Source organism: Mesocricetus auratus, unplaced genomic scaffold (genome assembly GCF_017639785.1).
Source record: "Mesocricetus auratus isolate SY011 unplaced genomic scaffold, BCM_Maur_2.0 Super-Scaffold_4256, whole genome shotgun sequence".
NCBI classification, from domain to species: Eukaryota; Metazoa; Chordata; class Mammalia; order Rodentia; family Cricetidae; genus Mesocricetus; species Mesocricetus auratus.
In genome coordinates this window covers 73,345,752-73,367,407 of record NW_024429182.1, presented here as the reverse complement: position 1 = coordinate 73,367,407, position 21,656 = coordinate 73,345,752, and the positions used below count along the sequence as shown (strand labels likewise).

General features: G+C 50.1%; 1 protein-coding gene and 1 long non-coding RNA gene across 2 annotated transcripts in view; one reads left to right on the top strand and one right to left on the bottom strand.

The window, feature by feature from the left end:
* Window positions 1-21,656, bottom strand: part of Gsg1l (GSG1 like) — a 201,939-nt gene that overhangs the window by 49,093 nt on the left and 131,190 nt on the right. The window lies entirely within an intron of this gene.
* LOC121143252 lies at window positions 7,769-21,512 on the top strand. Its single transcript, XR_005880442.1, has 4 exons — window positions 7,769-8,432; window positions 12,621-12,750; window positions 19,601-19,792; window positions 20,584-21,512. It is a non-coding gene; the product is annotated as an uncharacterized LOC121143252 (long non-coding RNA).

The window sequence follows — 21,656 nt, the reverse complement described above, 5'->3', positions numbered from 1 at the left end:
ACTAAGTCAGCGCAAAGTCCTTGGGGCTGGAAGCAGGCCTTCTCTCTGGGCAGGGGCCATGTGTCTAGGGGTAGATGTATGGGCTTGTCGCAAGTTGGGATGGGAAATTCTGTGTGTCAAGGCAGTCAAAACAGGAGGTCCAGGGGTGTAGGGTGGGATCCCCTAGAGTAGGTACCATCCTCTTGGCAGGGGAAAGGAAGTGTGACAGGCCATACGGGCTGGGCTACAGCTTCCAGGTAAACTGGAGCTGAGATGGGGCTTGGGTTGACCATGCCAGACGTGAGAGATGCTGGAGGAACAGTAAGAGCCCTGTAAGGCAAGTATGAAGTCATCTGGGAAGTTTGGATTTGATCCTGAGATCCTGTGGGGAAAGTAGGGGCATCATCACATTCTTACTGCAAGATATACTTGGGGGTCGTTTGTTTGTTTGAGCTACACCCCAAGTCCAGATCTGCTTCCTAAAAGCCCCTCTGACTGCATAGTGGGGAAGGGATTAGAGAGAAACAGCAGGCTGGATGCCAGGGAGAAGGGCTGCTGTCCTCTCAGGAAGGTGGTCAGGCCCTTGGGAAACAAGAGGTGGAATGGGCTGCCTGGCTCTAAGATGGTCACACACCCACGAACTCTCAGAGCTGGGGTGCACCCACAGGGAGGACCATAGCGACCAGAAGCATCTGAGGTGGGAGTGGCTGCTGGAACCAATGCAGACAGACAGCACCAAGTATCCTCCCCCGTTAGAGCACTGAGACCCATGCGTGGGCAGCGGGCTCAGAGGGGCTGCGGGAAGGGCTGCTTTTATGCACGAATCTGAGATACCCAGACACCATCCCAGCAGGCTCCAATGTCTGGGGCTGGTGCCCTTCTGGGACTGAGGGGCAATAGGGTCGGGTAGTTGGCACCGCAGACCATCCCCATGCCCGCGCTGGCAATGTTTAAAGCCGCCCAGACCTATTTTTAAAGAATGAGCTATTTTTAGCCTCTCTGTGGAGAACCCGCAGCCTCTCTTGGTAGCATATTTCAGAGTTGAGAAAGTTCCTTCTTACATATAACCTAAATCTTTCCAGCTCCAATTTGAGTTAATTTCTCGCTCTGCCCTCTGAGGACGAGGGCGCGAGCTGGTTGGCATCCTCTCCAGAGTGTGGCAATTAGCGGGGCACCCTCCACCCAGCCCACTCTGCAGAGAACGTAGGCTTTCTCTGCCCTTCTATAAAGGTCTAATCTCAGAGCACTTGAGTCATTAGCGCTGCTCTTGTGTGGATCCTGCCTTTTAAAGTGAAGTGGCCCAAAACGGAGGTGGCATTTAACAGGGACCTCCTGATGTCATATAGTGGGTTTCCTGGGCTCTGGGCAGCCTGTGCACTCCGCCTGCCCCATCCAGCCTGAGGCTATGGAGGAACTCAGGCCATGCAGGTGAAGTCCACAGGGGTCTTGGGTGACCAAGAGCAAATGTGTGGGGGGTAATTTTTAATACTAACAAATATGCCCCCCAGTATCCCCTGGTAGCCCATGCCTTCCTCACTGGACAGCTAGATATGAAACATTCATGGCCTCAGGGCTCAGCTGCAGGAGAGGTAGAAAACAAGAGGCAAATTGTGACTTTGGGAATTTCAGAAGCCTGCGTTGAGGAAACAGGACAGGAGGAATACTTAATCAAGCAGCTTCCCCTCCACCACCCAGACCAGGTAGAGGGGAGTTGGAGGGGGGCTGGGGAGGGAAGAAGAAAAGGGGGAGAGGGAAGAGAGCAGAGACTAAGACAAGGGAGGAGGATGGATGGATGGGAGGAGGAGGAGGAGCAGGGAGAGGAGAACAGGGGTAAGTTGAAGAAGGGGATGAGGAAGGAAAGGAAAGGAGAGAGATATGGGAAGAAGGTAAAGCGAAGAAGATGGGGAGGAGGGAAAGAAGAGGACAGGGAGGCAGGAAAGGAGGAGGCATGGGGAGGGAGGAGAATGAGTTCCAAGAGAATGTGAAGTGAGCTAAACAGATCGGGATCTCTGGAAGGCCTGGCCTCCCTTCAGGTCCCTCCACGACATCCCTGCCACAGTCAGTCCCCCACCCCCACAGACACATTCCCTAGTCAGCACCTGTTCCCTCCTGTCTCTTCTTGGACATCTATCCCAGGAACAAACTGGCCACAGCCATGGACTCCAGCTGCCTCCAGGGGGAATGCCCTCTGGCCCTTCTCGTGAGACCCATGACCTCCCGGTCATGATGGCTTTCTCAGAAGCACCTCCCAGGGGCGCTCAGACATTATGCACAGTTCTAAGTCGAAAGGCTGGAGCCAGTGCAGAGTGTAGGGAGGCCAGGGTGAGGAGGATGGTCCTGCCAGGTCTCAGTGCCCGGGGCTCTCTGCCTGCCCTGCAGGTCTGGAAGATCTGGGGGCAGGAGGATCAAAGGAAATACTGCAGGGACTGGGACTTCTGCAAGAGGGAAGAGGACACTGCTAATACTCACCTCCATGCCAGGGGAGAGCAGAGCAGTGCCCATGCTTGGGAAGGGAGAGCTTGTCTGCAAAGCTGAATCATCTGCTGAGAGGGTACTCCTGACCAGATGGTCCTGTGTGCATGTCAGTTTGGAAAACCAAATACCAAAGGGGCTTGGGAAGGCATGCACCCAGCAGGTACGCTGAGTCCCAGAGCAGAGGCCATGCCTCTTAGGCCAGCATCATTCATTCATTCATTCATTCCACACCTAACTCATAAGAGCCTGCCCTGAACTCAGCACTGTGCCTGGAGCACTGAGGGCTGAGAAAGAGGAACTAGGCAGATGTCCTGCTCATGGGGAGCCTCTGCTCTAATGGGGACAACAGGCAAGAACCACCAAGAGAAGGGTTGGAGAGATGGCTCAGTGGTTAAGAGCACCGGTTGCTCTTATGGAAGACCAGGGTCCCAGCACCCATGAAGTGGCTGACAACCATCATAACTCCAGTCCCAGGGGATCAGACACCCTCTCTGACCTTTCTGGGCTTCAGGCACACAGGTGGTGCACATGCATACATTCAGGCAAAACACTCATATACATAAAATAAAATAATAAATCTAAAAGAAACGTTTTAAAAAAAGAATCATCAAGGGTCTGGTATTAGGAACAGGGACCTGTGAGTTCTGGATCTGGAGGTCAGGAAAGCTTCTCCAGGGTGGGTGTTTCTGCAGAGCCTGGAGGCTGAGGCCCTGAGCCGGTCAATACAGTCCCAGGCATGTGCACATCTGCTTGGAGCCAGCTGATTATGGATTAGGAATGGAAGCCTCAGCACTACACACATTGGTAATGGAGAGCCCTTGGCTGTGGGGCTGTCCTGTGTATTGCAGGCTGTTTTGTGGTACCCATCAGCTCTCCCCATTAGATGCAGGGGTGCCAACACATGCATGCACACGCACACGCAAAAGCACGTGCATATGACACACATGCACACACTGCAGGCATAGCAGTCAGTGTCTCCAGATGTTGCTGAATTTCCTGCAGGGGAGCAGGAAGGGAACAAAATCGTCCACAGGGCAGGATCTCAGTGTCTCATGCAACACCAGCTTCCAGTGGCAATTGTTGGTGTCTTCATCTTCCCTCTACTGCCAGTGGCACTGGCTGTTTATTTCCCATAGTGATCTGAGGTTTCCTTTCTGAGTAAATCTCAGTTACATAGAAATTGAGTGACTTAGGCAAAAAATGCTAAGTCAATAAAAGCAAGTTTGGCCTGCGGCAATGGTGAAGCTATCGGGGAGTGTCTGGGGAAGGGGGGATGAGGGGCACTCCAGAATCCAGGGCTGCAACAGCCCTCTAGGAATATGGAGGCATGCTCTAGACGTGTGGCCTGCAGGCGACAAGCCTGGGAATGCTGAGGCAGAGCACCCAGAGGGCAAACCTCCTCCCTGGGCTCAAAGATTTCCTTCAGCCTCCTTAAGGGCAATGTTTCTTGACTGGGCACCAGTAGACCATGGAGATCTGTACCTGAACACTTGAACTACGTATGGTGGCTCACACCTGCCATCCCAGCACCTGGGAGGCAGAGGCAGGAGACTCTTGAATTTGAGGTCAGCCTGGGCTGCGCAGCAAGACCCTGTCTCCAAAACAGAAACAAAACAAGAGAACACAGGCTGCTGGAAATGCTTCCTGGCAGGCGCAAGGGGCTCCGGGACCTGTGTGGGAGGCTCCCATCCAGGCTCTCTCATCTGTCTCTGTATCTGTCACCCCGTGCTGTCCCTCTCCCGTTTGTCCCTGTTCTTCCTCTCTGAATGTCCCTTTGATTCTCTCTCTGATTTTTCCCTCTCTAGCTCCCGCCCCACGTCAGTCTCCCCCACTCTCCAAGCCATCCAACTCATCTTTCCACAAGATAAACAAGGCAAAGATTGTTCACATTTGCAGATCAGCACTGGATTCTCTCCCATTCTCCCACTTTGCCCACAAGAGTGCTGCACGCACAAGTACAAGCCTACAACAGGTTGAGGACTGTCATCACCCCTGCCCACAGCAGCCCAGCCTCCCTGCCGACTCTCCCGTCCCCCTGTCCCTGGCATCAGCTGAACATCATGTCCTGTTCTGAGCTTCTGCTCAAGAAACTGCCTGCACATGAGGAAAATCAGGGGACAGGCCACTGTCCTACAGCACACCCCAGAGAGCCTAAGCTGATGGCCTCAATTCTTGGGAACTTTACAATTTGCAAAGCACTCCAACCATCCTGCAGTGCCTTCCCCTTGGCCCAGGCAAACTGAGATGGTCATAGGCTGAGACAGGTAAGAGTGAATCTCACAGAGGGAAACACCCCACTCAGGGTAACAACAAAAGGAACGATGTATTTGAGCAGAGGCCTGTTCAACCCAGAGTCCAGATGTTTTCCCACTCCATCACAGCCCATTCATTCACTAATTCAGTCAACCAATCTCGAGCACCAACCACCTTTCAGGGGACAGCTTTCAGACATCCCCTCCCCCGGGCCTACTGAAGTCTTACAGTGTCACATAGGCAGTTTGTGACTTGGCTATCCAGAGTGGGGAGGCCAGGAGATAGACCTTTTCCTTCTAGGCAAAACATCTTCTGTCCTGTGTCAGATTCTGTCAGCTGCCACCTTTCCAGGGACAAACAGTGGACTAGCCTGTGCTCACCCCTCTCAAAATAGCTGCTGGGGAGTTTGCAGCTTCTGGGAAAGCAGGCTGCAGAGGCTATGGATGAGGACAGTTGTCCCTGAGTGGAGAGTTTCCATCAAGGGACATGTCTTCTGAGGCTTCTGAGGACTCTTGTACTCCTTGGCTATCTGTGGCAGCAGAGCCAGCATCTCTCTGGAGGGATGGGGTAAGGCAGGCCCAGGGAGACAAACAGCTTCTCAGGGTTGATGACCAGGTGGAGACAGAGGGAAGGGACAGGAAGGCCCCTTACATGGCTAGCACAGGGGCTGCCCCTGCAGTGGGGACTTCAGTGATGGCTGTAAAGGTGACATCACTTTCTTAGAGTTAGCAGTCCCAGCTCTTGGCACGTGCCCTGAGATATACTTCTCCATGGGCAGATAAGTAGACAAGGATGTGCATTATAGCAGAGGATGGAAACCCCTAAAAATCTGCCATGAGGGACTGACTAAACTATGACAACAGAGATGTATATAGTCACCCTTGACCTTAGCGCTCACCCCTCTGTCCTCCTTGTTACCCCAGACTGCCGAATTGTGAGTCTGCCTCAGGACCTTTGCACCTACTGTCCTCCCTCCTAGAAAGACTCTTCCCTGATGTCCACATCTTGCTGCTTGACTCTGTCTCAGGTTTTTCCACATGGCATGACTAGGGCGTTGGAGGCTGTGTTCCATGGGCTTTGGAAAAGCCACTGTAGACTAGTAGTCATACTAATGAGATCCTTGAACCCAGGGAAATCAACATCTTAGGGTACTTTCAAATGCCTCCAAGCAACTCAAACCAGAGGGATGGTGTCCTGGTTGGTTTTATGTCAACTTGACATAAGCTAGAGCCATCTGAAAGGACCACAATATAGAAAATGCCTCCATAAAATAGGGCTGTCATAAAATAGGGCTGTAGGCTCTAGGACATTTGCTTAACTGGTGATTGTGGATGGGGATACCCCAACCTGGTGGTCCTGGTGTTTAAGAATGCACACGAACACACATAAAAACACATAGCCATGTACCCACACATGCACATACCATGTGTTCACCCATACAGGAAAGAATGATACACAGCTTTGGAAAGCTGAGTAAGTTGGGTTCAGATCTCAACATATTTGCTCATGTTCTATGAGTTTCTGAAAATGATACTTTGTTCTCCAGGGGTTTATCTGGGGCTGGGGTAATGTTATTCTTTATATAATTAGTAGTTCTAGCTTACAAATTGCTTATAGTCTTCTGTTTCTCTGTTTCTGAGCACGTTAAAGAGCTCTGATTACAACTGTGGGGTTATCGATTTCCTCATGAGGTTCAGCTGGTTATTGTTTTGAGTTGTATTTAATTGTCATCACTATTTTATGGTGCTAGGGCATCATGGTAAGCAACTGCTTGGCACATTGAAGCCTGTGTTGCCAGGTAGTTGCTGAATAAATGCTTTCTTAGTTTATTTTTATAGATAGTTCTTTTTATAGCTATTGCTTCCTTACTTGACCCTTATGATTTTTTTTTGGTCCTAAATTCTATTTAGTCAGATAAGGAAACAGTTTGCCCAGATCACTTTGGTTCCTGTTTCCCATGAGTGTCCTTACCCATTCTTCTCTCATTTACATTTCTACCTCTCTTGGAACACACTTCCTATATAGTTGAATCTGACTTGTTTTTATTCCATAACCCAAGAGTTCTTCCTATTAGTTGCTGGATTTAACCCAGTTACATTTAATATAACCCAGATTTCTTTGTACAGCTCCAGCACTTGCTGATTGGGCCACTAATATTTCAGAGGCACAGGCTGACCCAAGAAAGCTATAGGCAGCTCACAGGAACCTCGTGGTTCTGATATGGTGATCAGGAAGTCCAAACTCTTCATAGTGTGGCAGCAAAACAGAGCCACAAGCCCAGGAAGATTCCGTGGCTCCATGAAGACCCTCCTAACTGCCCCCCACCAAGGGGTTGGTGCTCTGTTAGAATTGTCATAATCACACAGCTGCAACTAAGGTGAGAGACTACCAAGCCGCGTGAACTACGTACATGAGTACAGTATGAGTTAGGTGCTGGAATCTTGAGGGGGGAATCCTGTGTCTCCTGAAGCTTCAGGAAGGTTTTCTTCTTATGGTGGCCTCACCAGCTCCAAGCTCAAAGCAACTAGTACCAACAGAGCGTCTCAGATATCCCACAGATAAACACTACATGTTTAACCCTCGATCACGCTTGCATGGTGGAGGTGGAGCTGGGATGCTTGGATTGGCCAGGCTATGGAACTGGGTGGGGAGTGATCAACATAGCCCAAGACTAGAGAACAAGTTTCCAAGGGACAGCCACAGCCATTTAAAGAAAGCAGAGAGGTAAAGCAGAAACCCGCTGGAAGCGTTGTAACCTTAGCACAGTCAGAGACCCTGTTGTAGCCCCCAGCCCCCACCGACAGCAGCTTTTCCCTGCAGTTCTCCGCCATGTCTTCAAAAGTCAAGGTCGTCATCTGGACTGAATCTTCTCAGAGGCAGCTGTGATCTCTCCCTCTGCCACCTGCAGCCACCACCAAGCAATGTATCATGAGATGAAATTACAGTGACCTTCAGAAAACTACCAGTCTGCCTCAGACCAAATAAGGCTCAGCTGCTTGGACCTCAAGTTAATCCCAAGCCAGAAAAACAAGACCCCAGAAGGCTCTGGCAGGAAAGATGAAGGCCACAAGCCCCTGTGGATGGCTCCCAAGAAAACTCTCCACCTCTGCCTGTGAGACTAGGACCTGGCTCTGCACTCTAGGGCAAGGCCCTCCCTCCCCAGTGGCTCTACATCAGCCACAGGAAGGGCCCACCCACATACACAGACAGCCACACAGGGCAGCCATCTTCTCAACTGACAAACTCACAGAGGCTAGCTCTCAGTGGTTCATGAGGTGCCAGAGACACTGAGGTAACCGCCGTGGGCTCAGGAGCTGCTGTGTGCATCCCTGGGCCTCCTCAAAATTGGGCCCAGCTCTGTTGCCCGATGCTGGGGGCTGAGATGGTATGCCAGCTACATAAATACTTTGGCTTCTAACCAAGGAGAGCTTCAGTCCCAGAGTCCTCCTTGCTTCCTCCCAATCATTGTTTTAGTGGTCCTGTGCTGTGGGACATTAGGGTCCTGGCCTAATTGTCGGCTGGTTCTGGCCTGGACCACTGAGTATGTCTTTCTGAACTGGACTTTGAAGGCACTGGGAATCAGCATTGACTCTATCCCCTGGTCACCTGGTTAAGGAGTTCCTACACCAGCATGACCTGGGACCAACCTCTGGCTGCTCTGTCCGTTTGACCAGGAACCCAGGAGCCTTTCAAGCATTGGCAGATGTAGCAGCTGCTACACAGAGGTGAGGAGCATGGGGGATGGCGATGGTGGTGGAGGTAGGTGGTCACACTGGGATGGCGTTGGTAACAGGGCTTAGCACCATGTCTGTCTCTCACCCTCAGAACCTCCAAATCTCTCCTCAGGCTTTCCTTATGACTTTATCTGTATGCCTCTCTGTTTCTGTGTTTCTGTCCTGTGCATAGGGACTTCCATCCTTCTCCGTGACTGATGGTCTCTGACTCTACCCATCGTGTGACCCAGAGGCCACACAGAAGAAGATGGATAAGACCTAGGACTGATGCCTGGATATCCCAGGCCTGTCCTAGACTCCTGGCACACTGCCTCTGAGCTCCCAGCATCCTTTGCAACACCAGTCTTTTAAGTCCATTAAAACTGATAGAAACCAGCCGTTCTGCTAGCTCGGGTTTTACTCTCCGATTTTATTAAACTTGTTCAAATTCTTACCTCTTCCAATCCCCTGGGAAGGCCTGAGCCTGGGGCCAGGCTCATCTGGATGAACGGCCTGGTGGCCTACACAGTCCCTAGCTTACAGGGGCGTGCAAAGGATTGGTGGAATTCAAACCACAAATGACCAGGAGCTGCTTGTTCTGCAGCCAGGATTCTCACGCTTCCAGGCTGCCCTAGCCAGCAGTGCCCGGTTCCCCTCTAGAACCTTCCGACCCTGAGGGGGCTGTAGCGTACTTGGAACCCTCTGCCTCACTCACTGCACCAACATACAACATCATCTAAATGCCAGGCATGGGGACTGCCGCAGGAGCCTTGGCATGACTGTTCCCCGAGGCTAATGAGGAGAAGGACATAACTCGAAGTAAAATCAATCATTACCCATACAGAAATAGAAACACGTGCAGCCGTGATTGAAGCTGGCAGCCTAAGGGCTGAATCCAACCTGCAGGTGTTGGTGAAAGCCAGGAGAACGGATGAGGCTTTTGGCCAACATTTGAAAACTGGAGGATTTCCATTAAAATATGGGAGTTTTGGCTTCTCTTGTAAGAGTCAAAAATGCTGGCCTCACTGGGTTTCCATCCTCCTGGTGGCTGCTATGGTCTGAGTATACGTCCCAACCAAATTCACCTGCCATGATGCTGGAAATTAGGTATTAGCAGGTGGATCTTGGGAAGTGGGGGCGGAGCCCTCACGCTGGGGTTAATGCCCTTCTGAGACTAGATAGCAGGGAGCTATGTGGTTCTGCTAAACCACAAGGATGTAGCTAGAAGGTGCCTTTTATAAACCAGGAAGCCCTCAGCAGGCATCCAAGCTGCCGGTGTCATGATCCTGGGCTTGTGCAGCCTCTAGGGCCGGGTTTATGGCCTTTCCACGCTAGCTCCCATTGACTCAGACAACACTTGTCTCTTGAGCTGTGTGAGCTGCCCTGTTTTGGGGCTCAGATAGAGCTGAGGGAAGATGGAGAATTTGATAGAAGGCATACTGTGGTGCCATCAGCTCCTTGGCCACTGTCCTTGGCTGTCACCCTGCAATATTTCAGCATATTCATATGCCCATGTTTACTTCCAGGCTGCTGATGGCGTGTGAGCTCCACCATGAAGGGATAAGCATAGCCCCGTGTGGCTTGGCCTTCCCAATGGCTTCAAAAAGAAAGTGATCTAGGAACCACAAGTGTGTGAGGAAATCAACCTGTTAGCCCCGGGGGGTAGGGAGTAAAAGGGGCTACCTGCTCCCAGGAGCTCTGACTCGGGTGAGTCCCAGCTGCCATCCATCTCTCCGCACTCACCCTGGAAAGCCAAGAGCAAGCATCTGGGTGAGGAGCTGCCATTGTGGCTGAAGGACCACACAAAGGAGGCTCCTGTAGTGGAGAGGGTCTAGGGGAGTGACTAGGGCTCATTTGTTTTTCAGTATACTGGGAATGGAACCCAGGGCATTGCACACACAAGGCAGCATTCCACCACGGAACTGCATCCTCCAGCCTCCTTTTGATGTGTACAGCTAGTTTTCCTCTTTCGTGGTTCAGGCACACCCTGATCCTGCCTCCTCAGAATCTGGGATGAGGGGCCTTGTCTTGGGACTCACTTTGTATGCAGGGGGAGAGATGGGTCTGTGTGGCTGTGCCCTGCCTGTCTGCCTCACATTTCCTTTCTTCCACTGCTCTTTCTGTCCCTCTCTGTCCCTGTGTCTCCCTCATACAGGTGTGCTCTTCTGTCCTAGTGGGCCTGGTCCTCATCTTCCTCTCCTTCCTGTCTCTTGCCTAAGCCTTCCTTCTTTTCTCTGGCTCCTCCATCCTTGCCTTGCAGAGACCTAAAAAATGGTGTTGTTTTCTACTGTTATTTCTGCCTCCAGCCTCACAGCCCAGGAGCTGGGCAGGTGTCCCTCAGTGTTCCCAACACCTGGACCACACACCCAATCCCATCACAGCCCCTCCTCCATGCCTCTCACCCCCCTTCTCCAGCCCACAGAACTTCCCTGCGGAGGGGGGGGCGTGGCTACAGCAGAGTAGTGACAGAGGGACTGAGGATAGACCAAGCAGGGCCAAGCTCCCAGAGTCGGGCTACACGGATCAAATAGAGCACCAAGAGATGGGAAATGGCGTTGAGATGACAGCAAAGGACTGTATCCATGCCAAGAAGCTCAGGTTTTGTCTACCAAAGGAGTAACTATCCACAAGAATGATAGATCCAAGACGATTAAATAGGCCAAGGGCAAACTCAATTTGGTAGACTGTGACATCTCTTAAGGGACTAGAACCTGAGTAACACACAGAGCTGGCTATGCATTTGATAAATGCTCACCTTCAGTTAAACAGCCAGGTAGCAATAGGGCACTACACTGTGGGCTCCACCAGTGGGCACACTGACCAGAGATGTGTACTTTTCCACATTTCTCCTTTTTCTTCGTTTTCATTCAGCAGGCTTTGGACTATCGCCACCCCCATTACCCAAACCTATTGGCAAAATGCTTCCTATTACTTCCCATCTTCAAAGCCTGACTTATTGAGCAGATTCTGCTGGGGTGAGGAGTGAGTAGGAGCTGGGGGTGAGGGTGGGGAGATGGGAGACTGGGCTGAGGGTCTGGGGTGATGTCCCCTTGGCTATCACAATGGTTAAAAGCATGTGACCTAGCAGTTCCTCTCCTAGACTTATGTTCAACATCATTATTCCAGCAGCCCAAAGGTGGAAACAGACCAGTTTCCTTCAACTGAGGAGTCTATAAAGAAAACGTGGTATGTCCATACGATGCGCACTCATGCAGCAATAGAAAGGAATATGATTCTGGTCCCTGCTGCAATATGGATAAATCACAAACAGACTGCACTAAATGAAAGAAGGCAGTCATAAAAGGCAATATGTCACATGACCCATTTCCATGAAACGTCGAGACATTATAGGGTGAAAAGTGAACAATGATCACCCAGGGTTGGAAACAGACAGTAACTGCTCCTGGGTTTGAGATTTATTTAAGGCTAATGGAATGTTTTAAAATTAGACTATTGTGATGCTTACTAAAAATTACCTAAAATTCCATACTTTACATGGGAAAAGATTATGATATGTAAATTATACCTTAATAAAGTTGTTTTTAAAACATTTTTTATAATTAAAAAGTAAGGAGACTCTTCCATAAAAAAGCTGAGGTTTTGGCATTTCTTGAATGCCATGCATACTTCTCCATGGCAACCATAAGCTGTGGGACATGTGTCCCCAACTTTACCCTGGCTGTTGTACTGCCTGTTGAGGTCTACCTGGGTGGCTTTGTTAGCATGTGTCTCTCGTACGGAACGCTTGTTTGCACGCTGGACAAGAGCCTTGTTCACATTGGTAAGAGCATAGGTGCTGATGCTCCCAGGCCCCTTCTTCCTTCCCATGCCTGTCTCCAACAGCTACGTGACTCGGACTAGAAAGGCCCGTGTGGACGCAGGTGGAGGCTCAGCCCAGCACTCAGGCGTGCGTGCTGGGAAGTTAGTGTTGCTGATGGGGTCCATCTAACTTTTCTCAGCTGCGAAATAGCAACATCATAGCACCTGGCTAGCAATCGCAAACAAATGCAAACTAGTGACTTCAGATGTAATTTTAGACAGGGCCTTGTTATGTGGTGCAAGCTGGCCTACAGCTCACTATAGCCCAGGTTGGCCTTGAACTCACAATCTTCCTGCTCTAACTTCCTAGATGCTCTTATTATAGGTGTCAGCCACCACCCCAGGCTGAGTCTAACTAATATCTTGCCCTGCATTTTACAGTTACCAGAAGCTCTGAAGCCTGGGAGCTTTTCTAGAACTCATTTGGCTATACACATGACTTGGCTTGAATTCATAGACACCTCGGCTGACCACAAGGACATGTCCTATTATCATGTGGAGATGTGGGCAGGTGAGTCCTGAGTGCTGCCAGGCTGCTTCTGTGTGCTTCAGAATGGGCAGTCTATGTATTATGTTCCCTTACAAATCCAAAAAGTGCTGAATTCTAGAACATTCTAGTCCCCAGAAAATTGGGAACTGTGGGCTGTACAAGGAAGAGAGAGGATTATGACCACCTGTTCTGCTTTGCCTGATATCACATAAGATTATAAAACCATGGTGAGGCACCAAAAGCAGTAGGAGAAAGGGCCTGAACATTTCCGAAGCTGAATCTTCTGCCAGCCCTGGGGTATGGAAGCTTAGAGTCAGAACTGAGATTCCAGGCAGAAGCAGATGTGTGCTGCCCCTGTACACCTTAGCTCAGAGGTGAGAGTAGCCATGGCCATGTCTGGAGGACTATGTGTGGAGAACTTGACTGGGACCACAATCTCAGGGCACAGGGGGACCAGAAGATACTGCCAAAGCCTGCAGCATCCTGCACCCAAAGGGGGTCCTGGGTGTCCAGGCCTAGTAATGCCTTCCTGTAGACCCTTAGGTCCTTATGTCAAACTCGGGAGCTATCTTGGCCCTCTCCTCCCTCTAATGTTATTGGTGACTCCAGTTTCCCCAACCAAGGCACAGCTGAGAACCGGTACCCGCTTGGCTGTCCACTAAACCCTTCTTAGGAAATAAACAATGTGACTGGGCTTTGTCCCTGATTCCTGGAGAGGGATGAGTTGCTCTAAATCCTAAGACTTTGCCCATATTAGGAGTGCCTGTTATTCTGGAGCCCCTTGCACTGTGCATAAGCTTGTATTGATGAGATGAAGTGACTTGTTCTGGTCACCAGAACAGCATGAGGGGTGGGGCTTTGAGCAAGCCTATGGGAGTGAGACACGGGGACATGATGAACTTCCCACTCCATGATCTTCTGTTAGAACAATCCAGAAAGGACTGAAGCATCTGTGTGGTTTGCACCAGAACTACATTGGCTAGTGTTACACACTGGTCTTTATGTAACTTTCTGTGGCAGCCCCCAAACCATATCTCCTGGGCCTAGGCCCAGGCCCTGGCCCCTTGAAGCTTGAGGCTACCTGGGGCTTCCTTCCTTAAGCACTTGGTCTACTGGGTGAGAGATAACAGGAATCTCATAGTGCAGGAGGGACCCTGAGCCACTGGTGGATGGGAGCTAGTGAACAAAGACCCCTTGAGAACCCCTTGAGTTAGCAGTTCTGCCTGGGCTCTGAAGCCTCCTATGAACCCAGCGGCCAGAGGTGGTCACCTGCTCATCTGTGCTCCCTTTCCTAGCTTCGCTCCTCCTGACCAGCTTCTCTGCACTTCTGCCACACTCCCTGGGATTGCCTCCTTCCCCCAAGCATCATGGGATTGCCTTCCAGGAAACCTCAGCTTAGGGTCTATGCTAAGGCTAGTGTTTGAAATGGGGCTTATAGGCTCATGTGTTGAGCGCTTGATCCCCCAGATGGTGGTGCTGTTTCGGAAGGTTCTAGAAACTTTAGGAGTTGTGGCTATATGTCTTTGAGGGTTATACATTGCCCTAACCTCCTCTGTCTCTCACCCTATGCCTCCTAGCCTCCATGGGTGAGCCATTCTGCTCCCATGTTGTCAGGAAGCAACGGAGCTAGCTGACCCATGCTGAACTCTCAGACACTATGATCCAGTATGAGCTTTAAGCTGCTACTCTGGGGTATTTTGTCACAGTAACACAAAGTCTGATTAACACTGAGAAAACTGGTGCCGGAGAAGTGAGGTCACTGCTGTGACTACCTGACATGTGTTTGGGAAGTTCTTGCAGTTGGATTGCAGAAGTTTGGAAATTGGAAGGTTCCAGCTAGAGAAGCCCTAGAACCTGCCTGTGAGCTTAGCTTAGTGAAGGATCCTGGTGGGAGGTTGGAGGACCAGGATAGAGGCAGGAATGCAGACAAGCAATGCTGTTGAACTTTCATTTAGCAACAAACAGACTAGATGCCATTCATGTTACATTGTGGCAAAGAACTTGTCAACATTTTTCCATGCCTGAGATTCTGCGGAAAGCTAAGTCTAAAGGCAGCGGACTAAGTAATCTGGAATTTTAAGACAGCCTGGCATGCAGAATGTGGCTTTAAACAAGTTCATAGTGATCATTTGGGGCAAAGACCAGAGCAGACAGATTTGGGAGGCTTCTTGCTTTGTCTGAAAAGGATCACGCTTAGTGCTTTTGACATGGAGGATATGGTTGTTAAAGAGAATGCACCATTTAAAAAAAAATCCATGAATATATTGGGCAGTGAATATGATCCAAACACATTGTGTGTATGTGTGTGTGTGTGTGTGTGTGTGTGTGTGTGTGTGTAAATGGCCTAATGAAACTCAGACTTTGTACAGTTTGATATATGCTTATAGAAAAGGTAGGGGCTTTGCACCTAGAAAATAGGAAGGATGTCTGTGGACATCTTGGAAATTGACAGGATCTATGTACTTTTAGGGGATAAAAGTGAAAACACATCTAAAAAATTACCTCTTAAGAAGAGTGCACTGCAAACACCACCCTGATCCCCGGTCAAGACCCAGGCAGGCACTCAGCTGCTGGCTACTGTTCAAATGCAGAAAGATCCTGACTTCATCCACACGTGCTAGCTTTGCAGGCACACAGAGTGTAAGAGTTGCAAGGACATGCAGGCTTCCACCCAGACTTCAGAGGCAGGTCCAGAAGGACAGGCATTGAACAGCTGAGCCAGATTCCCTGAAGGCAGCCCCCGAGACAGCAATTCATGAAACTGTAGGAGGTGGGGTAGGGGTGAGAGCTGGGGGGGTACTTTCAACGGAGACCATGGGAAGCTGGAGATGCCAGAAGCATGCAGGGTCAGTTGAGGAGGCCAACCACAGCAGCAACCCAGGAGAGAAGCTAAATGGACTGAGGCTAACACTGCGGTAGGGGTGCCGATGCTGCCCAGGTCTTCAGAGTTTGTATCATCCACCATGTGTCCCGGGTGCCAGATACAGCTACAGGAATCAGCACTTGGGCTGCTGGGCTTCAACCTTTCATTGGGTCAATTGTTGCCTGTCATTTTCCAGTTGCTCCAGTTTTGGAACAGGAATGTGTTCTCTGATGCATGGACTCTCAAGAGTGTGTGACTGGTTCTTTATGGTTCATTTTGTTGGGTTTTCAAACTCTGACCCCATGCTAAGAGCTCTCCTTGAGTCTCGGAAGAGACCTGAGACTTCAACTTTTGAACAATGCTGAAACTATTAACACTTTGGGAACTCTTGAATGTAGAACAAACGCACCTTGCATTATGAGCTGGGCCACAAATCCTTGGGACCAGTGTGGGATGTTATGGTTTGAACATCAGCTGTCCCCACAGGCTTATATTCACCTGGGGAGTTGCTGGAAACTTCAGAATTGGGCTTGACTGGAAGAAGTAGGTCAGTGTGGGTGTGTTCCTGGAGGCTATATCTTGCCCTGGCCTCCTCCTCCCTCTCTCCATCTCTCTCTCTCTCTCTCTCTCTCTCTCTCTCTCTCTCTCTCTCTCTCTCTCTCTCTCTCTCTCTCTCTCTCCATCTCTCTCTCACTCTCACTTTTTCTCTTACTCTTTCTCTCTCTGTCTGTTTGTCCCTCTGGCTGGCTGGTCGGCTCTCTCTCTCTCTCTCATGCCTGCCCACTATGTTGAGATTGGTCCTGCTACAACATGTGCTTCCTCCATGATTCTCTGCCTTACACAGTATGGAAACAATGGAACCAGCCAGATCATAGCCAGAACCTTCCAGAAATGAGAGCCAAAAAAATTTATCTTTCTCTTTTAAATTATTTCTCCCCAGTATTTTGTCATAGGGATGAAAATGTTCACAGTTTTTAGCGAAGGAACTGCTATTCCTGGGACCCTGAGCCCCTTGGCTCCACCTCAGAACCTCTGTCAGTCCTCTGACTTAACAACCTGTCTGGGTTTGTTGTCAGCTAGTTCCCTGTTCCCACCATTGCCCATACCCTGCTTGCTAATAAGTCCACAGCGTGGAGGACACTCAAGGAGCAGGCCTTTCTACCTCTAGGGCCTCTGTGGGTCTGGAGTCCCATGACTAGCCTTCTTTCCTACTGACAGGGTAGGAGATTGGCTAATGCAGGCAACACTCTAAGGGCCTGGCTGTGCCTGATGCTTGGTCAGCCCATGCTTCCAGTTACTGAACAAACTAATATCACTACCCTCTCTTCTTTCATCCAATTTGATTATGTTCTTGTCACTAGCAGCCAAAAGAATTTTAGTAATATGCAAATTTTCATTTATATGACTTAGATTCTCTGCATTGTTGTGGTTTAAATCTTCAACATCCCTCACAGACTTATGTCTGGCTCACAGCTTGAGGCATGATTTTGAAGGCTGTGGAAACTTTAAGGGGCAGGGACTGACTGTCATAAGTAGGTCACTAGGGTCTTTGACCCAGGTTCTGACCTGTCATCTCTGCTTTCTGGGTCATCATTATGTGAGCAACTATTGCCACATGCTCCTGTTGCCATGGACAGAGCTACTCCACTCTGCCTTGCCCACTGATGGCCTGAAATCCCTTTGAAGCTGTGAGCCAAAATGAGCCTTCGCCACATAAGCGCTTCTATCAGGGTTTGTCACAGTGACAGGAAGGTAACTAACACAGTGTTGCTTATTTTCTTCCTCCTCCTCCTCCTCCTCCTCCTCCTCCTCCTCCTCCTCCTCCTCCTCCTCCTCCTCCTCCGCTTCTCTCTTTTTGGGGCAGGGTCTCTCTTTATAGTCCAGACCAGCCTTAAACTCATGATCCTTCTGCCCTAGTTTCCTGAGTGCTAGATCATGGAGCCACCCCACATGACACCCCCTGCGATTGTGAGCCACAAAAATCTACCTAACTACTTCCCTTCTGGGGTGTGGGCAAGAGACCTAAAGAACTATGGCAAGGGGAGGGTCAAACAGTGAGGGTTGTAGGTGGCAGCTCTTACAGCATGAGTTTTGATGGTGAAGCAGAGAGTAGAATTGGACCCCCAGGGAACTCATCCTGTCTGTGGCAGGCTACAGCAGGAACTAAAGCCACCATAAACCCACCAGTCTCCAAAGTAGGAGTAAGCTCCAAGTATGAATGTGAGGCCCTCACCCAGGGAGGGTGGGGACTGAGCGCAGCACTCCACCCCAATCACAGGCAGGAGGCAGGAGTGGGCTCAGAACTAGCCCCACAGACCAGGGTCCCAATGAAGGGTTTACAGATGAGTTAGAGTGGACCCAGAGCAATCGAGCTCCCAGGCCCCATGATGGGTGGAGGGTAGCCACTCTTTCTTTCCCACCTAGTTCCTCAGACTAGGGGTGTCTGCAATGCAGAGGGATCCTTTGAGATCCAGAGTTCGAGCCTCCCCCACCCCCCCACACACTGGCTTGGTGGTGTCCATACCTGGCCCTGTGCTTGGACCCACAGCTCACCTTTAAAACATTGCCCAAACCCTAGCTTTCAAGTCCTTGTTAGTTTTTATTTTATCCCTGATGTTCCTTTTCTTGTTACGTAAGAAAACAGGCTATTGCTGAATTCACACAGCTGGTTATTTCCAGGGAAACGGACAGGTGTCTCTTCATGCCATGAGGATTTTACTGAAAACCCACAGTGAGCTGGAATGTGAAGGAATTTTCCAAATGGCTTGTTTTCCTAGATCAGCTGCATTCTCCCCAGGAGCTAGAGGAGAGCGGAAATCGTCCTGCCTGCTTGCAGTCAGTCTTTCTGGGGCTAAGGCTCCATTCCCTGGAGGATGGAGGAGGTTCCAACACCCCTCAGCTGACACCACAAGGTGGGGGAAGGGCCGCCAGTGTGGAATTAGTCCCCCAAGCATCAGAAACCCTGTGGTCCCCATAGGCCTTGAGCACTGCTCCTTCATGAGTGCGGGAATGAAATGTCTATTTATTGTTTTGTTTTATTTTCAGACAGGGGCTTTCTATGTAGCCCAGGTTAGCCTAGAATTTTCAGTCCTCTTGCCCCACCTCCCAAGTTCAGGATTTCAGATGCTTAACAGGACCCCGGCCTCTTTGGTTGACTTTTAGTTGTATAAATATAAATACAACACAATCTGGAACATTCTTACAACTTTGTTATTTTTTTGAAAATGTATAATTTAAAATTTTTAATTAAAATAATTCATACACTTTTATGACACTGTGACTGGAACCAGGCTATGCATGAGCTAGGTGAGTCTTGAACCGATGAGCTATGACCTCGGTTTAGTGTTTTTATTTTTAGGTGATACACAGTAACTGTAGATATTTGGGGGTGGTGTGACATTCCACCACAAGCATGTGGTTTGTTGGTTAGGACAGTTGACATATCCATCTGTGTTGGTGAATCTTCATTGTCAACTCCATAAACTTTAGAATCACCATGGAAACAAACCTCTGAGCATGTCTAAGAGGATGTTCCCAGAAAGGCTTAGCAGAGCATGGTGACACCTCCCACCCCACACTTGGGCGGTGCCGTTCCTTGGGCTGGGGTGAATGAGAGTTCATCTTCTGCATCCTGCCTGTGGCTGCAGTGACCAGCTGCCTCATGCTCCTGCCTCCGTGCCTTCCCCACCAGGGTGGACTGTGCCTTTGCACTGCAAGCCAAAGCAAACCTGCCTTCCTTCCTTAAGTGGCTTTTACCAGACGCTTGTCACAGCAACAAGAAAAACAATAACTAATACACATCACCTCCAACATTTAGCTGTTCTCCGTGTCAAACCCATTCAGACTTCCTCTTCCTCCTAGTCCTCCTCCTTTTTCTCCTGGCAGGGTTTTGCTATGTAACCCATGTCCAATTATTGTCAACCACAACTACCTTCCTATGCAATAAGACATGACTCAACCCTCTAACTACACCCATTTAATTATTTATTATGTTAATTTTCTCTTCAGATTTAAGCACCTGAACTCGGAGCACTATGTGAGTCCCTCCAAGTGCGGTTCACCTCAGGCCCCACGAGTTCACAGTGGGAACAGTGGGACGGCATTGCCATCCTAGTCCTCAGGATCACCACCCGTACAATCGCTGCTAGTAGAGAAACCAGAGAGTCACCTAGGCCTGACAGCCTTCACTGTGGATCCCACGTGAGTGCCTGGGCCAGGCCTCTCCCAGAGTAGGCTGCTACTGCAACCATCACCCACCTCTGTATATTCAAGGTCAGCTAGAATACCAAGGACGGTGGCAACTTGAGGTCCCAGGCTTAAAGCTCTCTAGCTAGGACTACAGATAAGCCCGCTCCCCACCTGTACGGTGGAAACAAAAGTCTGGTCCTCACCGTCACACTATGAGGAGTGACAGAGTGAGCTTGTGGCAGGCTTGCCCCACCAGATGTGCAGACACTTTGGCTAAAGGTATCATGAGAGGTTAGCTCACCCCTAACACAGAACACCCTCTAGACGGCACCTTGACATGTGTTACATGCTTTGGGTTTTGAATTTTTATTTTTCTCCCACCTGATGCCATGCAGTTGGATCCTTTCTTACTTTGAGACAGCAAGTTGGCCTCTGGCTCATAATTCTCCTGCCTCAGCTTCTTGAATGATGGGTTCCCAGGAATGTGATGCCATGCCTAGTTAATAGTGGAAGATTTCATTCAACAATCACAGCCGGATTCTCATTAAAATCAGACTAAGCAGGCCAAGTGTAGAGCTCATGGTCAGGACAGGCTCCCATGAAGACTCAGAGGGGCCTGAGTCAAACTGGGCCACAGGAGTCTGCCTCCCCCATAATGCTGACATCATGCGCAACTATAATCAGTGAGCTAATTTTCATAACTGCTAATTAACCCTAATAACTGGTTTGCACCAGAGCTGCCTGGCTCTGCTCTCTCCTCTAGCTGAGGAACGTTTTCACCTTGGTCTCATCTGCTTCAACAGGTGTCAGGGCCCAACGCACCCTGGGAGTCAGGACTGGCCTTGCCTCTGTACAGCGTGGACTGCCCTTCTTCCTGGACTTCAGGAGCTCTCCTGCTCACCCAGGGGGACCCACTGACATCACTCCACACCTCCAAAGTTCTCAAGGGGTCACCCCAAACCAGCTTCCGTGTCTTTCCATCGGCAGGCGGGACACCAGTCTTCCTTTGTAATAGCTTTGCTCGGCTCTCCCTCCCTCCCGAGTGTCTCCTAAGAGTGAATGTTAAACCCTTTCCCTCTGCCACCTGATAGCTGGGTCTTCACCACTTCACCTGGCTGGCATTAACTTCTGAGTTTCTGCTTTCTGCAGATTAATAGAAAAGTAAATTCTTTGTCCTCCCGCCTGGTCACACACAGTGTGACTCTGTGAAAGCAGTACAGACCCTTTAAAGCCAGTTTGAAGTAAGTGGCTTGATTCCAGTGCCATGGTTGGCCAGCTGTGCCACCCGGAGCCGGTCAATTAACCTCCCTGAGCCCTGACTTGTTCAGATGTCTGGAGTTATAGGGACAGCCCGCTTGCTCTAGCAGCTCTAGCAGTGGGCCTCCCTGCTGGGAGGAAGAGCCTTTTTTTTTTCCAGAGGCCATGAAGAGCCTGTGGAATAGAGATGGAGATAGCTGCTGGGTTAGCTGCTTTCCCTCATTGCTGTGATTCCCGGCCAGAGCAACTTAAAGAAAGAAGGCCTGTCTGAGGCTCTCAGGTCGAGGGTATAATCCATCATGGCTGCTGGAGCACAATGCAGCATCAGCATCAGGAGGCAGAGGGAACATGTGACACTTAGCTGGCTTTCTCGGTTTTCACGCAGCCTGCAAGCGCAGCCCGTGGAAAGATGTTGCCCTAGATGAAGCTGGGTCTTCCTCCTCCGTTAGCCCAATCCAAACCTCCCTCATAGACAAGCCCAGCCGCTTGTCTCTAAATCCCGTCCAGTTGGCAATGTAAGCATTAAAGCCGCTGACACGCGCTTGTTTGGATGGAAGAAGGTAGAGAAGGCTTCGGGGCGGTGAGAGAGGTGTCTGGGTAAGGGGCGGGGGGGGGGGGG